Source organism: Lactuca virosa, chromosome 8 (genome assembly GCF_052849685.1).
Source record: "Lactuca virosa cultivar CGN04683 chromosome 8, Lactuca_virosa_CGN04683_v6, whole genome shotgun sequence".
Classification (NCBI taxonomy): Eukaryota; Viridiplantae; Streptophyta; class Magnoliopsida; order Asterales; family Asteraceae; genus Lactuca; species Lactuca virosa.
The window spans coordinates 254,215,467-254,240,269 of NC_136433.1; the positions used below are offsets into that span (position 1 = coordinate 254,215,467).

At 35.4% G+C, this 24,803-nt stretch overlaps 1 pseudogene; it reads right to left on the bottom strand.

Moving 5' to 3' along the window:
* Positions 1–24,252: 24,252 nt before the first annotated feature.
* Positions 24,253–24,585, bottom strand: LOC145133459 (auxin-responsive protein SAUR21 pseudogene; annotated as a pseudogene).
* Between the last annotated feature and the right edge of the window lie 218 nt (positions 24,586–24,803).

Here is a 24,803-nt window from a genome sequence, read left to right on the forward strand (position 1 = left end):
ATAGGAATATCTCTTTTCTTGGAATTTTCCATTTTGAATTTTTTCAAAACTTTATCCACATATGTACTTTGACTAAGTCCAATAAAAGGCTTCATTTTATCCCAGTAAATCCTTATACCAAGTACGTATGCCGCTTCTCCCAACTCTTTCATAGTGCAACACTTCCCGGGCCAAGATTTTACATTTTCCATCCCAGGAATATTGTTTCCTATGAGCCTAACCATATAAACTAATACAAAACATGACAATTCATATCAAACAAATTTCATGTAATTAACCTAACCATATAAACTAATACAAAACATGAAACTTTGACAATTATCTTTTAAATTGGATAAGCATGATCATTACCACATCAAAAACAGGTTTATAAGTTCAAAAACAGTTTAGGGTAATGATCCTAGTCCAATTCCAGCCTTAAAACTCGAAATTCTGCATCCAGGAGCACCAACTCGTCGAGTGCATGAACTTACTCGGCGAGTTAGTCAGTTTATAGGGTGGACTCGTCGAGTTCCCCAGTGGACTCGACGAGTCCACGGTCCAGACAGCAAAAAATTGATTTTTCAAGCTTTGAAACCAAGTAGCATCAAGTATATAAGAAAACAACCATAGGCTCTGATACCACTGAAGGGTTTTGAGCATTTTAACACTCCTATGGTGTACATGCAACCCTAGATGCTTTGGATCTATGTTTTCTCTAATATACATGCAAACTTTTCTTTTTCCAAAGCATCATCCTAACTAGCATACAATGGAGTATCTTTACTACAAGATTCTAGTTAGATGGCATACCTTTTGTTGTAGTTGGAAGCCTTGGAACTTTAAGAACTTAGTGCGCTAAGTGTTGCACCTCAAATGGAATCACATAACACCACCAACAATGGAGGAACTTAAGAGGAGGTTACTTGCACTCATAAAATCGGCTTGCCCTCTTGTGTATCACTTAAGTCCAATTTCATGAGCTAGAGGGGTTCTTATATAGTGTGGCAAACTAGGGTTACACCATGTAAACCTTAATGACTTTCCATATCCCTCATGCTCCATGGGTTAAAACCTCCATGGAGTATCCACGGGTTACCACATGGGTTTAGCGCAACATGAAGAACTATAGATCATAAGCCCACTTTATAAGAATGAATGATTTACCAAATCAACCTCTTATATTTAATTAGTCTCTTTTGATCACAAAATTAATTCCAAATTAATTCTTGATCAATACTAATTAAATAATATGATTTCATATTAATATATTAGAACTTATAATATATTAATAAACCATAAATAACCTCTTCTCAATTATCCATCCTTCAGATTGTTCTGGTGCCATGCAACCCAAATGGACCATGTTACTCTCGGGTCAAGTACATACCAATTATAGTTATGGACTTAGACACTAATCCAACAGTCTCCCACTTGGATAAGTCTAATAACTATTATTGCAAGTACGACTCTACAACCAGACTAGCAATCGTAGCTCTTAAAAGTCGATGTCGAGCTCTGACCTAGTCAATGACGTGTCCATTAGATGAGGGATCATATATTCCTCCATTCTAGATATAATATGGACTGAGACATGGATTATAATCATTCTCTCTGTCCATCTGTTGTTTCCTGATTTCCGATTTATGACGACCGACTAATTGAACAAATCAAATCAGTCCAGGCCTGGTGTCATCACTAAATCATCGAAGGGCCCACACATATCGCTTTTATCCACATGGGGTAAAAGGAACGGATAAACTTCGAACCAAATGCTCGCTTTTACTTACTCATCAAATTACACACAACAATATGTTTTATAACATCCAAGTTACTGGTGCGTTTACATATGTCAATATGCAACCGACTCGCAACTACAACTCACACGTCTTGGTTTCAAGAATATAAGATATTATCGTCTCATGATCACTCGTGATAAAATCCATGAAGTGATTCAAATGAGTGTGGGTTGAATCCAATACTCGAATCTTATTCCGGGAGTACTCATGAACACTGTAGCTAACTTGTGTTATGACTAAAACACCTCTACAGACCCATTCATGACAGTCTTGCCTCAATACCTACTTCCAAAGTATGATCGACTGTGGATGGTTTGAATAACCTAGTTATTCGGGAAGTCAAAACATGCAAAGTGAAACACAAGAATAATACTAATCCTATATGGCCCCAAAACTTTTGAGTGTCATATTGATTACTCATTGTTCATTGTATAATGTTTCGATTTATCAACTTAATACTTGAATTAAAAACAATAGCTATGCCATGCTCCAAGCATGCACACTATGTTTGTCTATGGTCCAGACTTTGTGAAATAGATAAAAAAAAACATTTCAATGATGCTCATTTCAAAATTCCAAATTTTTATTGCAAGTGTAAGAATTCCAAATTCTTGTCACTGCTAAACTATCATGCAATACAACCTTTGTAATGTCATGGTACCAAAAGTCACAGAGACTTGACCAACGATATTACAAAATTTTCCACTGGAGATTGATAACAAAGCAATTCCAAGGAAGCAAAGTCTCAAATTCAAAGTACATTCCGTTGAACATCCTTCTTGCATTAAGTTTCCTAATCTTACACAGATTTAAAGAATAACTTCCACTTATGGAAACACTTCCATATTCCCATTTTGACTATCACTTCTGAACAAGAGTTGCCTCTTTTCAGAATATGTCAATATGGTCCATCCATTTTATACTTCCAACTACAAGCGACCAATCCTTGGCGAACCTTAGATTTTCCTTAATAGTTGTTAACCACTTTAGTCATATCCAGTTCTCTAGTCCTTTTTTCCTCTTAATGCCCTAGGCATTTGGAAAATTTAGAACGCGATAATATTATAGCATATGCAATCGATCCTATACCCGAAGCATATGGGATGCGATTCATAATGTCTAACATAAAGACATGATACTTGATCAGCCTTTTGCTATAATATTTCTATTTGCCATGTTCTCATAATTTTGATTATGAAGAGAGATGCCGTAATCATAATCAAAATTTGAGAATGCAATTAACATTTCCATATATAGAATTTCCTTATGTTGAACCATTCCAACATAACATTCATATATATTTGACTAAAATTGATTAAAATCTCAATCTAAGCTTTTAGATTTGAAATGAAGTATGAAAGTACGAATTCCTCTCCCTTAATTATAGCAAAACAACTTTTCAAACCTTGCATCTTTGCAAATTGAAACTTTTGTTTTCTATAATTAACATTGCTAACTTGCAACATTTTCCATAATAATTATGCTCCCACTAGCATAATAATTATTATTATTAGCATAACACTTATGCTCCAACTAGCTTTGACATGTATTCAGAAATTAGTTGGACTTCTAGAAATCAATACTTATTGACTTTCATTACCAAAGTTCAGATTTCTGATACGAAATGCTTCGATAAGACTTTATCTAGGCTTCTCAAAATCATACACCTTTCCTTAGATAGCTCACATGTGTGTCTTAACAATTTTAGAACTTACAGCCATAAGTCTGAAATGTGTAGACCTTTTCCATTTCTCACAATTCGAATTATGAAGAGGGATGCCGTAATCATAATTGAATTTGAGAATGCAAATATCACAATTCTATCTCCTTAAAATCTACTTAGTGAAAGCGTTTCCTCACAATCATTTTCATGAAGCAGAGAGAAACCTTATGACACTTAGATTTTATGGTATATGTGTTCCTATCCATGTGAATTTGTCATGACCATAATCACAAGACATGGTTAGTGACAAATCCAAACTCATATGGACTGAACTTGTTCAATCTTAATTTTTTGCCACTTGGTAGCACAAGGGCCTACCATTGCTTCCAAGTAGTTATGCAAACAACTGAGAACTCATAGAACTCACATGCACAGTCAATGTGACATCCTAGATTTTTGGTCAAAGACTGTGAACGGTCAAGTTCACAGTAAGTCTCTTTATAGTTTGAATCATTGAGTTTTGATGCATCTAATATAAAATAAATGAGTTATTTCAACTATTATAAGATACCAGATGGTATTTTACTTACAAATGTGTAAGTTGGCAAACAAATGAAACAGCTCAAACTGCAACCTTAGTTAACGCGTCTGAAAAACTGAAATTTTGTATTAAGCAGTTGTGAACAATACAAACACTCTAGTCTCGTAGTATGCATTTCCCTGATTCCGAAAATATAAACAACGTCCAAAACGGAGTTCATATGCAAAAGATACAACCGTTTTAAGAATAAAAAACCAGTATAATATTGATTTTTTTAAGATCGTTAAAATTGTTTCTAACCGTTGAGGGACTTGCACACCTCAAACGGTTTTTCCGAAAACATTTTTGGACTCAAGCTATAGCCTAATATTTAATTTCACATTTGAAATATTTTTGGATAAAAATATTTATAAAAGTAAAAAATCAGACGTTTTTTAGATTTATTAATCGCAAAACCTTAAACTATTTATTTCAACGTGATTTCTATTATTGGTTATGTATTTTGGAATATATATATATATATATATATATATATATATATATATATATATATATATATATATATATATATATATATATATATATATATATACACACACACACACACTTATGCAAATGGAAAACACCAATAATACCCACTCAATTAAATCAAATACACAAACATTACACAAATATTGAAACAAATACATTATGTAAATACAAACACAAATACATATATTTAAATAAATAAATACCAATAAATAAATAAATAAATACAAACAAATAAAGAAATAAATAAATACAAAAAATAAATAAATAAGTAAAGAAAGACAGCAGAGCAAATCAAATTTACAGCCAATTGATTTTTCTTCTACATTTCAACTTATCTAAAATTACACACAAAAAGAAACACATAATTACACACAAAGGAAACGTGTGTTTCCTTCTCAAATCTGTCAATGAATCACCAATGCCTTAACATCAGTTTTCTTGCCCTCTACTCCTTCGTTCCAGTCAAGAACACCTCCAATGGAGGTGTTGTTCTTGAAAAATCAGTCAAACTAAGAGATCATCAAACATCCAGCTTCCTACTTTCTTATTCTGTAAATCATGTTCCAGTCAAGAACATTCTTGTTCTTGATTCTCAGGTACCTGCAACAACAAGTTGTACCCTGTAAAATCATCCAACCAAAACTCCCATCGATCCCCTACCAAAAACCAAACCCAAACACATACAAGAAAAAGGATTTTGTTGTTCTTCTCCATCGATTTCTGTCATCACACAAAAAGAAAGAAAGAAATACCCCACTTGTGATTGTAGAGCACAGTCACCACCAACACCAATGTCACTCCCCATCTTCTTCCACTTTCCTTTTCCTTGGCTCACAGATGAACCACCACCGAGACCGGCGACCTTGTCGTCCCTCTTTCCTCTTGAGTTCCAGTCGAAGAACCTCCACCGGAGGCAAGGTTTGTCGGCGATCAAGAGGGCAACGAACCCCCTTAAGTTCACTGTGTTCCCCTTCGACTCCACAACAGCAAACACCCTTCAAATCGCCGTCCATCTGCCTTCGAATCATACCCATTCCCGATCAGACGGAGATTACCCTTCCTCTTTCTTTATCATGGAGGATCGAAAACCATCAAGCCTTCCGATCGCTGCTACTGTTCGTTCTTCATCCCTCCTCGATCGAAAATAGCGCTTCTTCAAAAACCTTCGTTCGTGATTCTCCTCGATCAGACAAGGATCGAAACCCAATCGATTTTACCTTTGATTTCGTTTGGTCTCTGAGTTTTCCCATCGTGAAAGCTTCGAGTTCTCTTCGATCCGTTCTCCTCTTTTGCCGATCAATGAAAGGTCGACTGATATCTTTCCCAATCGAGCCTTGTGTTCAATTCCCCCTCCTGTTTCGAGCCAATATCGAAGATGCGTATTCACCTGTCGTCGCTCGTTTCTCCCTCCGGATGCAAGACCCGTGAATGACGATCTGCATCCAAGGTTTCAAGTGATAAACGCACATTCAATTTTGACCCAGTCAAAGGTTAAAACAAATCAAACTTTCATTCGTTTTAATTAAATATAACCCTCAACTTTTTAACTTGTGCGACTTTGGCCCCTCCTGCGAAATAACTCACCATTTAAGTCAAACTATCATTAAAATAGTAGAGAACAGCCCCTCCCTTCAGAAATCTTAACAAGATGGGTCCGAAACTGTAATTTAGGCTGAGAATGTACACTTTCAGTCCCTGTCTTGTAAACAGATTACAAGATTAGTCCCTGAAGTATGATTTTGGCAAAAATCCTAGAGTTTATTTATTTAAAGAAAGACCACCATATACTTAATAATTAATACCAAAACTACCCCTTTGGTTTATTAGGTAACATAAATATACTTGGTGGTTCATTATAAGAACGAGGAACGTCATGTAACAAATCTTACAACAAGATTCACACCTCGAGCCTCGTTCACGCTACGAATGTGAGTGCTTACGGCCCCTTTTCAATATTTTAATTATTTCGGGGGGGAATACATGTACCTATATATATTTTATACAAATATATTATCTTTTATACGAAAATACAATAAACATGGTTTATAAAAATATTATTATTTAACAATTTACCATATTGTTAAAAATAAAATAGTAAAAACTTTTCGTATACATGTTATGATTATTTTATCGTGAAATAACCATTTCACACAACAAATACTACACGATACAAAGTTTTATGATTTTTATATTATAACAAGTACGTTATGAAACTGTGTAGTATTTCTATGGTTCAAGATATTACTATGCATGTATAATTATATGTTTATATGCATAAAGTTTATACATGTACACATGGTCATTAATTTGAAACATTTATTTTTAATCTTATATGATATGCATACTACCGGTTTACAGTATTTAAAAGTTTCAAGGACTTATACAAAATCGTTATGTTGAACTACATTTCTCTATAGAAGCGAGTAATTTATACCTTTATAAATACGACAACCATACTCGGCTTTTACGAATGCTATACTACGAAATCATTATGACTGGCACTTAATCTTAATTAAGTTAGGGCTGAGAGTTATTCACAACTTTTCGTTAATGGTTTTTGAGTGAGACGCTACTATTCATTAGCTGAGTTTAATCACTTAGCCTGCCCCACACTGCTATAATCGTTAATCTTCGGAGCGAGGTACATATATATAGATCTATATGGGGTCGACAACCCCACCTGCGGTTGCTAGCTACAACCATCTACTGATCAATCGAAGCAGGTGATATGTGTCTACGATCGTTACTACGACGTCCAATGAAGCGTCGTAGGGAGGGGTACTTTTCGTCCATAGCTCGATTATAGAACTCACTAAAAACATTAACACAGATCTCTCTCTCTCTCTCTTACTACAACCATAGGTTTGGCTGCTTTCAAGTACATTTTTAAGTATGAAAATTACTTATACAAAGCATTCATTTGGACTTTTAAGAAGTCATTACAAGTATATTTTTAAGTATGGAAATTACTTATACAAAGCATTCATTTTGACTTTTAAGAAGTCATTACAAGTACATTTTATGTATGGAAATTACTTATGGAACATAACGTTTTGGCTTTCAAAGATTCATTACAAACGCAATTTTAAGTATGGAAGTTACTTATACAAAGCATTCATTTTGACTTTCAATGAGTTATTACAAGTACATGTTAAAAGCATGAATTTACTTATATCAAAATACATTCTTGGCTTTTAAAGACTCTTTGCAAATACTGTTTTTAACGATCGTTATACATACAAACATAATACTTTTTAGACTTATTAAATGTATTACTGCGTTAGCAGAAAACATGTGACACTCACCAACCTTTGTGTTGACTTTCAAAACTACATGTATTCTCAGGAAAACACTAAACAAGCATTCAAGACAGATTGGATTACAGGTGACCTAGTTTACTTACTGTTGTATTAAATGCCTATTTGTTGAGGCAATTCATGTATTATTATTATTTGTAAAAAACATTGTATTCAAATATCAAGATGGAACATGAATGCTATTTTGTTTATTGTTGTACTTGTGCTATATATTCAATTTGCCTGTGATCCATGAACTTAGTCGCACAGCCCGACTTGTTCCGCCGCCTCGGCCAGGGGTGTGACAGTCAACTTTAACTGGAATGGGCACAAAAATAAGAATATGGCATCACTATAGGTTTTAAACCTCAAGTCGTGTGCTAGTGATAAACAATAGGTTTTATTCTTGATTAGTTCTTGAAGCTTTTCCAAGATCTTTAAGAATCCCACTGCCCTCTTGACATATAAGATTCTCTTGTCATGAATCATTCCTTGACAAAACAAATATTCAAGAGTTAGTGCAAATTCTTATCAAGACAAACACTTCACACAATTGACCTTAGTTGGTCTTTGTTTTATCCAAAACATCACAACTTACCAATTTCAAATGTACAAGAGTAGAAAACTTTTACTCTACATTTGTTAAGTGTTTTATACCTTTCTTAAGATTATGTCACTCAAGGTTACAATCCTGGAGTATGACTCCAAGACTTGTTTTGGGAACGAAGTATGACTCATCTTCTTGATTTATACTATTTCAACAATTCACGATTCCTCTTCTTAGCCATACAAATGCACTAAGATGTATTTAGAGGATCAATTGTGATATGGTTTTTCCATAAACTTTAAGATGATCATAAAACACGATACTAAAGTACTCTCCAATCTTTTCAGATTGGAGAAACTTTAATCTTTCTGCCTAATTTGATTCTTCTCATTCGTTCTGCCATACATTGAACCTTTTCCAATGTTTCAGAATTATACTTAAACTTGTAAGCATAACCATGTTTACTAGATTTTAGTAAATCATGACGAATAGTCTTATCGATCTTTGTGGTGGATCTTGACCAGCGCACACCCAGTGTACCCGATCCCCTAGTCCTTCACTTGACTCACATATAAATGTGAACAAGGAATTAGTCTTAATTTACCAAAGATGAAAATTCTCATACATCATACAATACAACTTGCATGATTCCAAGTTTCTGTCCAATTGAAACTTGGGTGATGAGAATCTTTCCTTATTTGGTAAATTAGGACACTACCACAAACAAAAGATCAACTCCATATTAAACATTGCTAGAATATACATAAACATTAATTTTCACAAATGTCATTGTAAGGAGATATAAAATAAAACAAAATCAAAAATTTATTTATAAAACGCGGAAAACTTTTCCTTAAAATGCAATTACAAGTGAAAACTATGTTTCTAAATATTTCTAAGCAATCTATCATAACTCTTAAGCTGCAGCTCAAGAATCTGATCATCGAACCATGCGATCAAAACCATTTCTTCGCGATCAGACTCAAGCTACTCTTCTTTTAAGCTTCCTTTGATTCTACAAAACATCAAAATGTAATAGCATTACATCATGTATTAAGAATCTTCAAATAGGAACTTAATAGAGTTAGACAGTAGACTTACCTGAAAAATCATCCTTGCGATCTTTCAGGTAAATATGGCAGCTTCGCAACCAATGCCCCTTCTCTTGGCAATAGAAACATATGGACTCTTTGGGAATGGTACACAAGACTATCTCAGACTTAGCCTTTCTCTTTACCATTTGGTCAAATAACTTGACCATGGCCGATCCCTTTCCACTGGGAAGAGAAAGATTTTCTGGACTTTCAATGTTCCCATTGTCAATATCCATGGAAGTTGGAAGTAGATCTTCCAATCAAATTTTCTTTACCAGTGCACCAAATCATTGCTGATTCAGCAGCAACAAGCAAATATGTTAGATCAATAAGGGTCATGTCGTGATCTCCCATATAGTAGTCCTTAAGGGAACCCGCTATATGACTTAGAAAGTGACTGAAGAACCCAGTCAACAGCCAACTTCCTCGAGACTTCGACACCCAACTCTCCCAGCTTGTCAGTATGTAACTTCATCTCCAAGACGTGAGCACATATAGACTTTTCTTCCTGCCAATAGGGCTTTGAGTGACCTAGAACTTGTGGGTTAGGGAGAATTTTGGAGGAGGTGGAGGAAGTGAAGTTCCACTACAACACGAAGAAGGTATTAATCTTTCACCTTGATCGCCTTGTGGAAATCATCTTTATAAAGAAAGTTTATTCAAAAGATTCGGGAAGACCATAATTGTCTGAACTAGACATCAATAATGGGAGAAATTCAAGTTTATTTGATTTTAGTCCTTAATATAACACCTAACATGAAATATTAAGGCTAGGACCCAACACAATATTTTACAATTCGGAAGAGGAATGCCGTAATCCAAATTGCAAAATATTTGAAGGTAGGTAAATGACGATTTACCAATTTCCATCACGAAAAACAAAAAAGAATTTTAGGTTTTAAGTGAATTGAAATTCCTAGATCCTTTGAGATTCATTGAAACTTTCAATGGCATGTTTAAATCTCGATTGTGCCGTTCAAGTTTGTGACTGGGATGCCGAGGATCACAAACAAGGTGTGAATAACCATGCAAATTAGCTTGGTACACCCAATGTTACAACCACCTAATCAATGTGTCGGTTAACCACACAGGCTCCATTGATCTATGATTAACATCAAGCTACCCTTTGCCAGGCACTGTCAGTCCAGATTAGTCTGTCGGTTAACCATACACGCTCCACTAACGACTTAACAAGGTGCAAAGTGCAATTTCATGGGTTAGCACCATATTCAAATTTTCCTAAGTAACTAAGATTTGGGAATTTATAAGTGTTTAGTTACTTTATATTTATCATTATACTTTTAATGAAGGGAGAATTAGAGTCCTATCCGACCCGTTCGGCTAACGACCCTCCACCAGTCAAGGAAGCGGTGGGTGAGAGTGGATGAGGGCTACTAACGGTAAGACTGACTTTGTTCTTATACATATATATAAATATTAAACCTATAAGATTATAATAGTATAAGGGTAGAATTTTAAACTTTAAAATTCTAGGGTTTGGAATTAAATGTTTCAAAAGTTAGACTATTACATTTACAAATTCCAAAACTTGAGGGCAAGTTTTGAACTATTCAAAAACTTTTGGAATCCATAACTTATGAGTTTAATAAGGATTTAATGAAAAGACACTTGAAAATCCATAACTTGAGGACAAGTTATGGAGTTCATAAAGCCATTTATGGGAAAAAGACTTTCCAAGTTCATAACCTATGATTCTAATGATCTCTTTAAAAGAAAAACTTTTCATTTTCCATAACTTGAGGACAAGTTATGGAATTCATCAAAACCATTTAGATAAAAAATTCTAACAAGAAAATCAAACAATTTGCTTATGATCTAATTAAACTCATAAGAACAAGACAATTCGTATCAAATAAATTTCATGTAATTAGCCTAACCATATAAACTAATACAAAACATGAAACTTTGACAATTATCTTTTAAATTGGATAAGCATGATCATTACCACATCAAAAACAGGTTTATAAGTTCAAAAACAGTTTAGGGTAATGATCCTAGTCCAATTCCAGCCTTAAAACTCGAAATTATGCATCCAGGAGCACCAACTCGTCGAGTGCATGAACTTACTCGGCGAGTTGGTCAGTTTATAGGGTGGACTCGTCGAGTTACCAGTGGACTAGGCGAGTCCACTGTCCAGACAGCAAAAATTTGATTTTTCAAGCTTTGAAAACAAGTAGCATCAAGTATATAAGAAAACAACCCTAGGCTCTGATACCACTGAAGGGTTTTGAGCATTTTAACACTCCTATGGTGTACATGCAACCCTAGATGCTTTGGATCTATGTTTTCTCTAATATACATGCAAACTTTTCTTTTTCCAAAGCATCATCCTAACTAGCATACAATGAAGTATCTTTACTACAAGATTCTAGTTAGATGGCATACCTTTTGTTGTAGTTGGAATCCTTGGACCTTTAAGAACTTAGTGCGCCAAGTGTTGCACCTCAAATGGAATCACATAACACCACCAACAATGGAGGAACTTGAGAGGAGGTTACTTGCACTCATAAAATCGGCTTGCCCTCTTGTGTATCACTTAAGTCCAATTTCATGAGCTAGAGGGGTTCTTATATAGTATGGCAAACTAGGGTTACAGCATGTAAACCTTAATGACTTTCCATATCCCTCATGCTCCATGGGTTAAAACCTCCATGGAGTATCCATGGGTTACCACAAGGGTTTTGTAACGCCCCGTTCTAAAAGTATTTATTTATGAATTTCCGAGATCAAGAGTAAGGGCGTTTCGGTCTTTTGTGGGCAATGGTTTTCATTCGAGAAGGTTTCAGACCGGGGTGTGTCATTAGAAGCATATGGCTTCTCGCCATCTTTTCGTGGATATAAAGTTCGTCGGAAACGAATTTAGAATAAAGGAGTTATGACATTTTAAAGAAAGAGACATTTGTGGCCCTTAATGGAAAAAGGTATCGAAGTAGGCCATGCATGCAATTGGGACACGCGTGGGTACGCCCAGCGTAGGTTGGGTTACGCCCAACGTAATAGAGCAAATGTTCGCGGGTGCAAGGACGCGTACGCCCAACGTACTAGAGGTACGCCCAGCGTACGCTCAGAGTCATTAAACCGTAATTTTGGGGCCAGCCACTATATAAAGAACATAAGGGATCAACCCTAGCCTCCTTATATGTTCCCTTATCCTCAGAAAACCCTAGATAGCCGTTCCATTTCCATTGTTGGGTGTGTTTGGCCTTGTGGAGCTTAGTTTGGCAAGGAAAGCTTAGAAGAAGAAAGAAGAGGTTGGCAAAGAAGGAACCTTGGTGGCTGGAGCTTGTAGATCTGAGATAGCAGCACCTTTTGCAGCTATTTTAAGGTATAAAGCTTCTTGCTTGACATCTATTTTGTGTAGATCTAAGTGTTGTGAAGTTTTGACACCATTCTTGTCCCAAAAACCCCCAATATGATGCATGGTGTGTTTTGGTTATGATAACCTGTCCTTTCAGACCATAGGAGAGGTCTTGAGTGAGAAAAATGAGGTCCCAATGGCTTTGGTTGCCCCATGTGTGAAGTAGGGAGGTCTTAATGGGTTAAGACCTTGAGTTAAGAGCTTTATGGACGTCAAACAGGATAAAGTTTGAGACTTTAAGAGTCATAGGCCCTTTTTGTCACTAGATCTGACATATGGGCTTAAGTGCTTAAGCCATTAAGCACCTAGAAGGATTTTTGGTACAGACGTGCGTACGCCCCGCGTACCGGAGGAGTACGCCCAACGTACGCCCTCTGTTGGGTTTTTGATTTTGGGCCTTAAGTGATTGGGCTGTTTATGGGCTAGTAGGGCTTGGGCCGTGACTGAACATTATGGATGGAGTAATTTAGACCCAATAATTATTATGGACCTTGGATCTAGGCCCATTTGGTGAGGTGGGCCCAATTTAGTAAATTGGGCCAATATTGGGCTTTGCATAAGGACTTGGTTTTGGGACTTGGCCCAATAAAAGGAAAATGGATTTAAGGAGTGGTGTGGGCCCTTGGCCTAGAAAGTCATGTTGGATTCTAACTTGGTGATTATCATGTGATAGTTGGGAGTCCCGGTGAGTCAGCGGTCAGAGATTTGCAGGATTTCGGCAGTTGCAAGGTGAGTTATCCTCACTATATCGACAGGGTCTATGGCACCAAGGCCGGCCCTTTATCGGATGGAAATCCGGGTATTGTTTGTTATGTTATTGTTTTGCTAGATTTGCATCCTGGTATTTAGGATGGTGTTATGTTAGTGACCTGGTTAAGGTCGGTACCCGGGATATAGGGTAATGTTATGCTAGTGACCGGTTAGGTCCGAATCCTGGTTAGGATGTTGATATGCTATGTGATCTGTTAGACTGTTTGTCTGGTTGAGGATTGTTATGTGATTAATTGTTGTATGTGTATATGGTTGTTTGACGGGGGTTGGGTTGAGGCGGGTCCTGCTTTGTGCTGTAGGCCAACATACCCAGGGCGGACCGGATGTTCCGAAGGCCCAGCGAGCGGTCCGGATAGGCTGAAGGCCCCAAGAGGGCGGACCAGACGTGCCGAGGCTCGGAGAGTGGACCAGGCGGACTGAAGGCCCGGTGCGGGCGGACCAGTCATACTGTAGACTCAGAGAGTGGACCAGGTGGATTGAAGGCCCGGTGTGGGCGGACCAATCACACTGTAGACTCGACGTCCATGGCTGGACTCGGAGGGTGGACCAGGTGGACTGAAGGCCCGGTGCGGGCGGACCAGTCACACAGTAGACCCGATGTGCATGGCTGTTCTATTTATGATATGTTATGAGTATGATATGTGTGGTTGGTATTTTGGGGGTAACTCACTAAGCTTTCGGGCTTACAGTTTCAGTGTATTGTTTCAGGTACTTCAGGAGATCGTGGAAAGGCGAAGGCGTGATCGTACCGCTCCTCATGTTTTATGATTTATATGATATGGTTCTGGGGGATACTCTGATGTTTAAACTATTTTGAAAACGAGTTGTATGAACGTAATGGTTTTTGAATGATTAAAATATTTTAATTTGGCTCAAATTTTATGGGTGTTACCGGTTTAGCGCAACATGAAGAACTATGGATCATAAGCCCACTTTATAAGAATGAACGATTTACCAAATCAACCCCTTATATTTAATTAGTCTCTTTTGATCACAAAATTAATTCTTGATCAATCCTAATTAAATAATATGATTTCATACGAATATATTAGAACTTATAATATATTAATAAACCATAAATAACCTCTTCTCAATTATCCATCCTTCATATTGTTCCGGTGTCGTGCAACCCAAATGAACCATGCTACTCTCGGGTCAAGTACATACCAATTATAGTTATGAACTTAGACACTAATCCAACAGAAATGTCATTTGGTTCAACAGGTTTTTCAACCTTTCCTTGAGAGCTAGTTCCATCTATGGCCTGATCGTCGGTCGACTCTTGCAATTCCTCATGGTCAATTTGACTCTTACTGACCTACTGAGATATAAGTTATCTCTCAAGGAACACTACTTTTCGAGCTACAAACACCATATATTCACTAGGTTTGTAAAACAAATATCCAAAAAATTTTGTGGATAATCGACAAAGTGACAACTCTCGGACCTGGATTATAGCTTGTCATGGGTTTCATGTCGAACAAAAACCTCACAACCCCATTCCTTAATGTGGTACGCGAAGGAACATTTCATGTCCATATTGCACGAGTTGTCTTTCAAACCTTCTTATTCGGAACAAGGTTTAGGATAGGAGATGTTGTCTTAATTGCGTATCCCCAAAACTTGATTGGTAAACAAGCACGACCTATCATAGATCGAAAATATCTAGCAAGGTCTGATTTCTCCTTTTAGAAACACCATTCAATTACGGTGTCCTTAGAGGAGCCAATTGTGAGACTATTCCATAATTTTTAAGATGATAAATGAACTCGATACTAAGGTATGCTCCTCCTTTATCGGAATGGAGAACCTTTATCTTCTTGCCCAATTGATTATGTACTTCGTTCTAATACTCTTTGAACTTTTTAAGAGTATCTGACTTATGTTTAATCAAGTAAACATAGTCATATCTACTATAATCATCAGCAAATGTAATGTAGTAGTGTTTACCTTCCCTTGTGGCGGATTTAAAGGGTCCACACACATCATTGTGTATGAGATCCAACAAATCATCACCTCTTTCATAAGACCCTATAAATGGTGATTTTGTCATCTTTCCTAACAAACAAGATTTACATACATCATCCGATTTGAGGTCGAATGATTCCAATATTCCTTCCGACTGGAGCTTGGTGATGCGCTTCTTATTTATATGGACAAGACGAGAATTCAATAAGAATGATTTATTTATGCTATTAGAAGAATCAATATTAAAGTTTTTTTTGGAAAGGAAAATTCCTTAACGAGGGTTTACATGTCATCTTTCGCGCATCTACTAATCCCCCTCTACGAACATAAGACTATGTCTTATGCCCTGGAGTCACTACAGGCGAAACTCCATGGCCACAGGGGTTGCGTAGTGCCAGAATTTCAAAATGGGTAAATAGGTTAAAAGCAAAAACAACACTTTCAAATATTCCATTGAAAGGGGAAGCTTTAAACAAAAAACAACTATCTTTATAAACTAGAATATCACCCTTTTTATTATCAAACGAAAACGGAAAACCTTTTTTATACAATTCATTTAAAGAAATAATGTTTCTAGTTATCCCAAAAGAGCAATAACAATTAAGTAAACTAATCATAACTCCACTACTAAGCTTCGTCTTGAACTTTCCAACCATTGAGACAGACAACCTTCGTTTGTTTCCCATGATCAAATTGATCTCTCCAAGCTTAAGCTTCCTTCTTCCCCTTAGTCCCTGTAATACCAAGCATATGTGAGCACCACATCCCATATCATGAACCCATGAATTAGAAGTAGTTGAAGTGTGAAGTTTGATCATATAAATACCTGAAATGGACCCAATCACTTGAAACTTACCATCCTTGAGATCTTTCAAGTACTTGGGGCAACATTGTTTCCAATAACCCTTCATGCCACAATAGAACCAAAATGCGTCTTTAGGATCACTCACCGGTGGATATGACCTATCTCCTTTAGCATTATTTCCACTTTGGGAATGTAAATCCACTACTTTCCTTTTCCACTTGGGACTGGAGCACTTTCTTTTGTATCCACCACCACTTTGGACGGCAATGACTCGATTGGATGGCACATAATGAGCTCTCTTTATGATGGATTAATTTGTCTAGAGGAGATTGTATAGCTCCATTACTGTCTTCTCCACACTATTCAAATGATAACTTATGATGAAATTATCATATAAACTTGGAAGAGAACCAAGAACGAGATCCACTATTAGATTTTCTTTGAATATAACATTGAGGTTCTCTAGTCTGTTAATGTAACTCTTCATCTGTTGAACATGAGTACACATACAACCACCTTCTTTGATTTTGCATGACATTAGGGCTTTGACGACTTCGAATAATTCTTATCTTGCTCCTTATTGAAACGTTTTTGCCAATTGCGACTTCATCGCATAGGCCCAAGTGTTCTCAAATGTCTTTTGGAGATTTGAGGACATGGGAACTATCATGATGCAAGAGACCTTAATTGATTCATCGACATGTTTGGGATGAAGGGCTTTTTCTTCATCAGTGGAGTGCTCATCTATATCGGGAATTGGTTCATCGATCACGCACTCCCGACTATCGCACCTTAATTTGATCCTCAGATTTCTTATCTAATCAAGGTAGTTAGCCTTTCTAATGAGTTTCTCTCTTTGGAGAACAGAAGCGAGTGAGAAGTTTGAATGGTAGGAGGAGGAGAAGGAGAGGAAGTCCATTGTGACCCAAAATCTTTTAGAAGAGAGAGAGAGAGAGAGAGAGAGAGAGAGAGAGAGTTTATTTAGATGATTTACTCCTTTAAATAACTACCAAATTTATTTTAAGGCTAGTATCCATATTTTTAATTCGTTTTATAAAGAGGGATACCGTAATCATATTACGAAATTTTATTTTAAGTAGCATTTGCTAGAGACGTTTCCCTCTTTTCCAAAAAAAAAATTATTTTAAGTAGGTAACTCACTTTACCAATTTCAATCACAATAAAATTCCTATATCTTTGAGATTCATTGAATCTTTTTAATTGAATGTTAATCTCAAATTTTCACATCCTATATTTTTTTTCCTGGGATACCGAGGTCATATAAATATGATGGTGAACCAACCATGCAAGAATGCATGACCATTGATTATATCATGAACCTCAAATTGATATGCCGGTTAACCACACACGCTCCATCAACAATCCACAACAACAAGTCCACAACATTTTCCTTTTATGTCTCAAATTTATGTGCCGCTTAACGATACACGCTCCATAAATAAATTTATAACGAATAATGTGCATTAACAATGGAATAGAAACTATTCACATTTTCTTAAAATAACTAAGAACCAAAAATTTTCATTTAGTACTTATACCTTTTATACTTTTAACGATACATCATCCTATCCAACCTTTTGAGTAACAACAATCCACCACACAAAGAAGTGGTGAGTGAAAATGACATTAATTCAACGGTCATTTTATATGCCGTTACTTATACTTATCTTATAGCATTGATTCATGAATGAGACCTACTCTTAATTCGACTCACGATCATCAATAAAGCATGTGAGGACATAGGTTGTAATATTTTCGTTTACATATAGTCAAGTATTATATATATATATATATATATATATATATATATATATATATATATATATATATATATATATATATATATATATATATAATCCTTTATAGACGTTTGTAGTTATACAACGGGAGTGAATTTTAAACAATTTAAAATTTGATGATTTAATATAATTATCTTTAATTATCTTTTAACTAATTAATTTATCAATTCATTATTAATATTTTCAAACAATTACGCATCTTTATCTTCATATTTTAATTAATCATATTTAAATAGGTTTAGATAATAATTAAAAGTAAAGATAAACCCTAAATTCGAAAAAATAGAATAAAATCTGAAATCAACCAAAAACCGGTAGGGCGTGCCACACCAGGACTAAAGCACGCTGCATCCTACGACTATGAGTTTCTTCAGGTCGATTTTTTTAGTTTTATATCTTGTGCAAATAAAAAAACTTAAGGCTCTGATACCGCTATTGAATTTTCTATGGAACTATACATTAGATTCTGGCATGGAAAACAAACAAAAATCATCCTAAGTGTACATGCACCCTAGGATCTAAGTTTTACTATTATAGCAACATACTATTAAAATTAACTTAAGAATTTAAAAAAGAGGGGATTAAACACTAGCCTTTTGAAAAATCTAATTTGTCCTTATGGCTTGTTTCTAAGGAGAGAGAGAGAGAGAGAGAGAGAGAGAGAGAGAGAGAGAGAGAGAGAGAGCCAAAATTCGCAGCCTTTCAATAATTAGTTAGAACACATGAACCTCTCTCTCTCTCTCTCTCTCTCTATATATATATATATATATATATATATATATATATATATATATATATATATATGTTAGGTACATCCATACAATAATTAGTTAGAACACATGAACCTCTCTCTCTCTCTCTCTCTATATATATATATATATATATATATATATATATATATATATATATATATATATATATATATATATATATATATATATATATATATATATATATATATATATATATATATATATATAAGTTCAGGTATTTAAAATAATTATTGTGTTATTGTATGAATAAATATAGGCCAATCATTTCAAAAGAGTAAATATGTAATCATTCATTTAATTAATTATGGTAAATATATAAATCAATTAATATCCCTTTAATTTAGGAATATCAGTTTTAAAACCCAATTTCTAGTATATATCCTCACGTCCGCCTCTTCCCTCTTCTCTTCTATTCATCGTCGCCCCCAACCTTTTCCCTCTCATCTCCCTCTCGTACACACTCCACTTCCGGCCGACCAAGCACACACACGACGACATATTCTGGAATACGCATCCAAACACGAGCAGAAACACTCGTACTCACGTGAAAGACAACGCGACAACCAATATCTTTCTTCTTCCGATCGCTCGCTGCCACAGTTACAATCGGTGGCCTTTGTCTTCGATGCTCGTTGAAGCGGCGATGGTGGTTGGGCACCGGTAGTTCACAACAGCCATATAAACATAGCAGTGACTGAGCGGTTCACGACAGTTAGCCACCACGAAAGGGATGGTGGCATGACAACCCTAGACTTCTTACATCCGACTGGCTCGCTCTCTTTCAGACGTAGGAGGGGGTGGCTCCGGCGATTTCCGGCTCCAATGGCGGATAGGAGGTGGCGGGTGAAGGATGGGGTATAAGCGGCGGCTGTAGCACCCTCCTAGGGTTAGGGTTCTTATTGCGGCGGCTGTAGCACCCTCTCATCCGAAATTGAAAGTTGTTTTGATGCACACCAAGCGCTCGCTAACATGCTTCAACTGAATGATATTTCTTCGTTTATAGTATTCTATCAGAAAAGAATGTTTTTTATGATAATCATGAACATATTCTGTTAGAATTCCCTGAATTAATATAATTATTGGTAAATGAATTCCAATTCTATCAGAATGGAATCACGAATTCCAATTATGTTGGAATGGAATATGGATATTTTTCTCACTAATTTATTATTGGATTTGTTTCTACAGAAGCTGATGCTTGAACGACGCCTCTTAGCAACATTATTCTTTTAGAATGTAGTAGTGTCTTTGTTAGATTTTGATGTTTTTTTTCTAGATTTGAAAGTTTTTTTAGTTTTATTCTTTAACAATAAATGTAATTCTTAGCAATTGTTACATGTATTCTATAAGAATTAATGTAATTTTTGTTTTAATTCTTCAATTAATGGTTCGAGAATTTTGTTATTCAACAAGAAATTTTTAAAGTCATGATCAAGAAATATGTTCAAGAATATTTTTATTATTTTATGGTTCAAGAATTTTTTATTTTTGAACATACTCAAACATATTCTGTCAGAATGTCCGAATTAAAAACCTTATAATTCGTAAAAACGGATTTTTAAAATTAATAGAATATATGATCCCTTAAAATATGCAAATTTCCTTTATTAAATCTATGTTAATTGACTAAAATACCCTTCTAGTTAAATTAGATGGTATTTTTCAATTATATTTAATTCAATAATATGTATTAATCACTTTCTTAAAATAAGTAAAATGATTGGCCCACATTTATGCATACAATAACACAATAATTACTTTGAATATAATAACCTAAGCATATATATATATATATATATATATATATATATATATATATATATATATATATATATATATATATATGTCCGTTAGACATGGAATAAATAAAAAATATATATTCAATTTAAAACTTAATAAATATATATATATATATATATATATATATATATATATATATATATATATATATATATATATATAGAGAGAGAGAGAGAGAGAGAGAGAGAGAGAGAGAGAGAGAGAGGTTAGGTTCATTTGAGACGAGTTTAATTTTGTGAGACCGTGAAATCATTTTTTTCTGGTGAAATATTCTAATATTTTGTTATTCAAAAAAATATAATATATGTAATATTCTGATATTCTAAAATAATATTTTTAACATATTTTACATTGAAATATTCTAAAAACATATAATGTTAGAATATTATACATATTATATTTTTATGATCACTAGAATACTAGAATATTTCATTAAAAAAACTGGTCTTACGGTCTTACAAAATTATGTTCGTCTCAAATGAACTCTTATATATATATATTGAAAAGGCAATAACATTAAAGGGCACACCCAGCAAGGAGCTGGGAGGCACAAAACCAACAATTACATAGGTTTGATAGCTAGTCTAGTAGAAAAAAGCCAAACACTCCCATCAATCACCACTTTTAACAGCCTACTATCAATCCAAAGAAGAGAGTCCCTTTGTATAAGGGCGAAAATATCCTCCGCCCTTCTCATCTGAGATTGAAAAGTAGCATCATTCCGATTCCTCCAAAGATTAATAAAAGTTGCACACCCGACCGCGAAAAGAGCTTTGCCTTGCAAACAGTCATCAACAGCCTCCTCAAGCCATCGAAAGAAGTCATCCATAGAAACAATATCACGACTGTTAATCCTCCACCAAGCTTGCACTTTAGCCCACACCTCTTTGGCCAACACACAATCTTTAAACACATGAAAAATGGACTCCTCACCAGCCTTGCACACCTCACAAAGAGTAGAACCATGATTAATACCCATCTTTTCCAAGATCGTTTTCACAACAATTCGATTATTAATCAGTCTCCATACGAAGATGTTAATCTTTTTGGGAATCCAATTTTTCCATCTGTTAAGACCACTCACCTGATGGGATATACCCTTCACTTTTTTCCGCATCCATTTCACCGTGAAGCAATCCTTAGGACCACCGGGACAGCTCCATTTATCGTCACCGTTTGTCAGCTGGGTTAACGCAAGCAAATCAGCAAGCCGAACAAGTTCATCACTGCTTCTACCTGCCCGATAATCTCCCCTTCCTTCACGATGGGTATCAAAGTTTCTTAATTTCTCTTCCACAGTACACGATTTATCCAATTCCAAGTTATACAGCCTTGGAAAAACAGATTTGAGAGGTGCATCACCAATCCACCAGTCCTGCCAGAACAAAGTTTTTTTCACGTCTCCAATCTTCCTTTTTATAAGATTTCTAGGGTCCAAACCGTCATCTTTCAGGAGGCACCACTGAGGAATTATACGTTTCCAAGTATGGCCACATTTAGCTCTAGGATTCTCATCCATAATGGATGCATTACCATGAATATTGTTGATTATCGACGTCCACAAAGCTCCTTGCTCCACTTTGAAGCGCCAATACCACTTTGTCATTAAGGCTATGTTCAAAGATTCAAGTGACCCAATACGTAATCCTCCAACTTCTTTATCAGCCAGGGCAATATTCCATTTGATCCATGGAATTTTTCTCTCTGAATCCGACCCACCCCAAAAAAAATCACGGTGTTCACGTGTAGGATATAATTGAATAATTTATTTTATTTGTTCCAAGTCTAACGGTCACAAAAGCAAGAAACGGTCGGAAAAGAAAAAACATTGGCCAATCATTTCAAGCGTTTTCGCCCGTCTGTGTTACTACGCCATATGGCACCTACACACATCCGGGCCGGTGTTCACGTGTAGGATGTCTTGGTACGTTGGACTTCACGTGTGAAAAAAACCCGCCATACGAAAGCCTAATTAAACTTTTTTGTCACCTCCTTATCAAGAGAGGTCGAAGAAATCAACAACGACGGTGGAGCCTTGTTTGCGTGGCTTTGCTCATCAACATATTTCCAAGAATGTATTTAAGGTAAAGAGTTCATTAATAGAAACAAATCTATAAATAAACATAAACAAACGCGTGTACTAATCATTGGTGCAATTATATGTTTAAGGTATTATGATCCTTATAACTCATCAAAGTGAGCAAAATTATCAAAAAAATGGGTTCACATATACTTCCTCCGTCACGAGAACAAATTTCCTATATATTTATTAGTTTATTGAAAATAATTAGTCCCTTTTTAATAAGAAAAAAGTATAATTAGTACACTAATAATCAATATGTTGAAGAAAAAATAGGCTTCTTTTGTAAAGCATTGATTCAATTATTTTTATTTTTTATTTTTATTTTTTTTTGTTGATCCTACCAATTAAATGGAGGGAAAATTTTGCGGTCATTTTTTTGGTCATTAGCGACGACAATGCCGCCGCTATTGCTATTGTATGATGAACAAAAACTGACCGTTGGATTAAATGCGAGATCGACATATGGGGTAACCGAGAAAGACGACATGGATCATGGTTTTGTAGTAATACCGGCGATGGTATCATCAACGATATAGGCATTAGCGGTAACATAGGAAATATGTTGCCGCTAATGCCCATGTCGCCCATATTACTTGGATTTCTTGTAGTGAAAGCAAAAAATTTTGAATTAGGGTTGCCAAATGAATTGAATTAGGGTTGCCAAATGAAGGAATTTTGGCATCTACTTACACCCGGCTCCCACAACTTATGTCGTTTTCAATCAACCACTTTGACTTGCTCTTGCGTATCTAAGAAAAGTAAACAATCAATTTTTTCATTTAATGATTGCCTAAAGTACTAAAGAACATTCAACACATCAAAATCTGATATTCGTAAGACACATGAACTAAAAGCTCATCGTAGACCCAACGTTGCTAAGGGACACGCATTTGCCGACTTCGTCATGTCATGCATGCAAGTCGCGTGGAGAACAACTGGAACTGGGCGACATTTTAATTATATGGACTCGAAGTCATATGAGAAGTCGCATAAAGACATAAATTAGTGTATTTTGTTTACTCGTTTCTGTTCCTGGTACTTTTAAGGTACTTTGAGAGATTTTTGTAGTTTTGCTACTATAGCTTATAGGTTTTATACTTTCCTTGGTATGAGCCATATGTTCAAAATTCACAGTTCTCACTAAGCATCACATTCCATGCGATTATGGATCTAGAATCCAAATGTTTTACCATTACAAAATATTTTCTGCATATGAATTATAATAACAAAGTATGTATATATACTCTCTTTTACATTACAAAAATCTGTAAAAAAGTTCAGGATATATACATCATACATGATACATGTATACATTTACCCAAACATGGGTGTAAGTTCAACACCGACTCTACAGGAATTAATTAATGAGGACGTGCAATTACAATAATTAGATTCGAGATTTATCATGAAGCTTTCAACAGGGTGGTAAGCTTGACAAAGTCATCTTCTGTGCAGGAAATGGTTAGACCTCCCATTGGGTGGTCAAACCCAAATTCTTCCTCAGATTGACGCAACAAAACTTGAAACAATGGTTGATCCAAGTAAGATATTGGGACAACAAACCGCCTCTTCTGGGTTTCACCAACGTACACTGCAAGATGACCTTTTGGCACATCATTTTGATAACTTCTGTCACGAAGAGAGATTGATTTGCCAAAGCATTTTACATTGGAAACTAAAGAAGGCAATCGACTAAGACCCATGTGTAGAAAGATTGCGAAAATGAAGTATGTAATTTTCTTTTTTAAATTGGCTAGGGATGAAGAGCTGTACTTTAAAGAGGGTTTGAAACATATATTTATAGCTTTGCTAATCAACTTCTTTTCCAAGAAAGTTCCATATTAAAATAGTAAGAAATTCATAAACTTCCCCTATGTATTTATTTAATTATGAGTTTGAGCAATTATACTGCACATGATATTGACGAATAGAATTAATAGTTGGCTATAGGCAA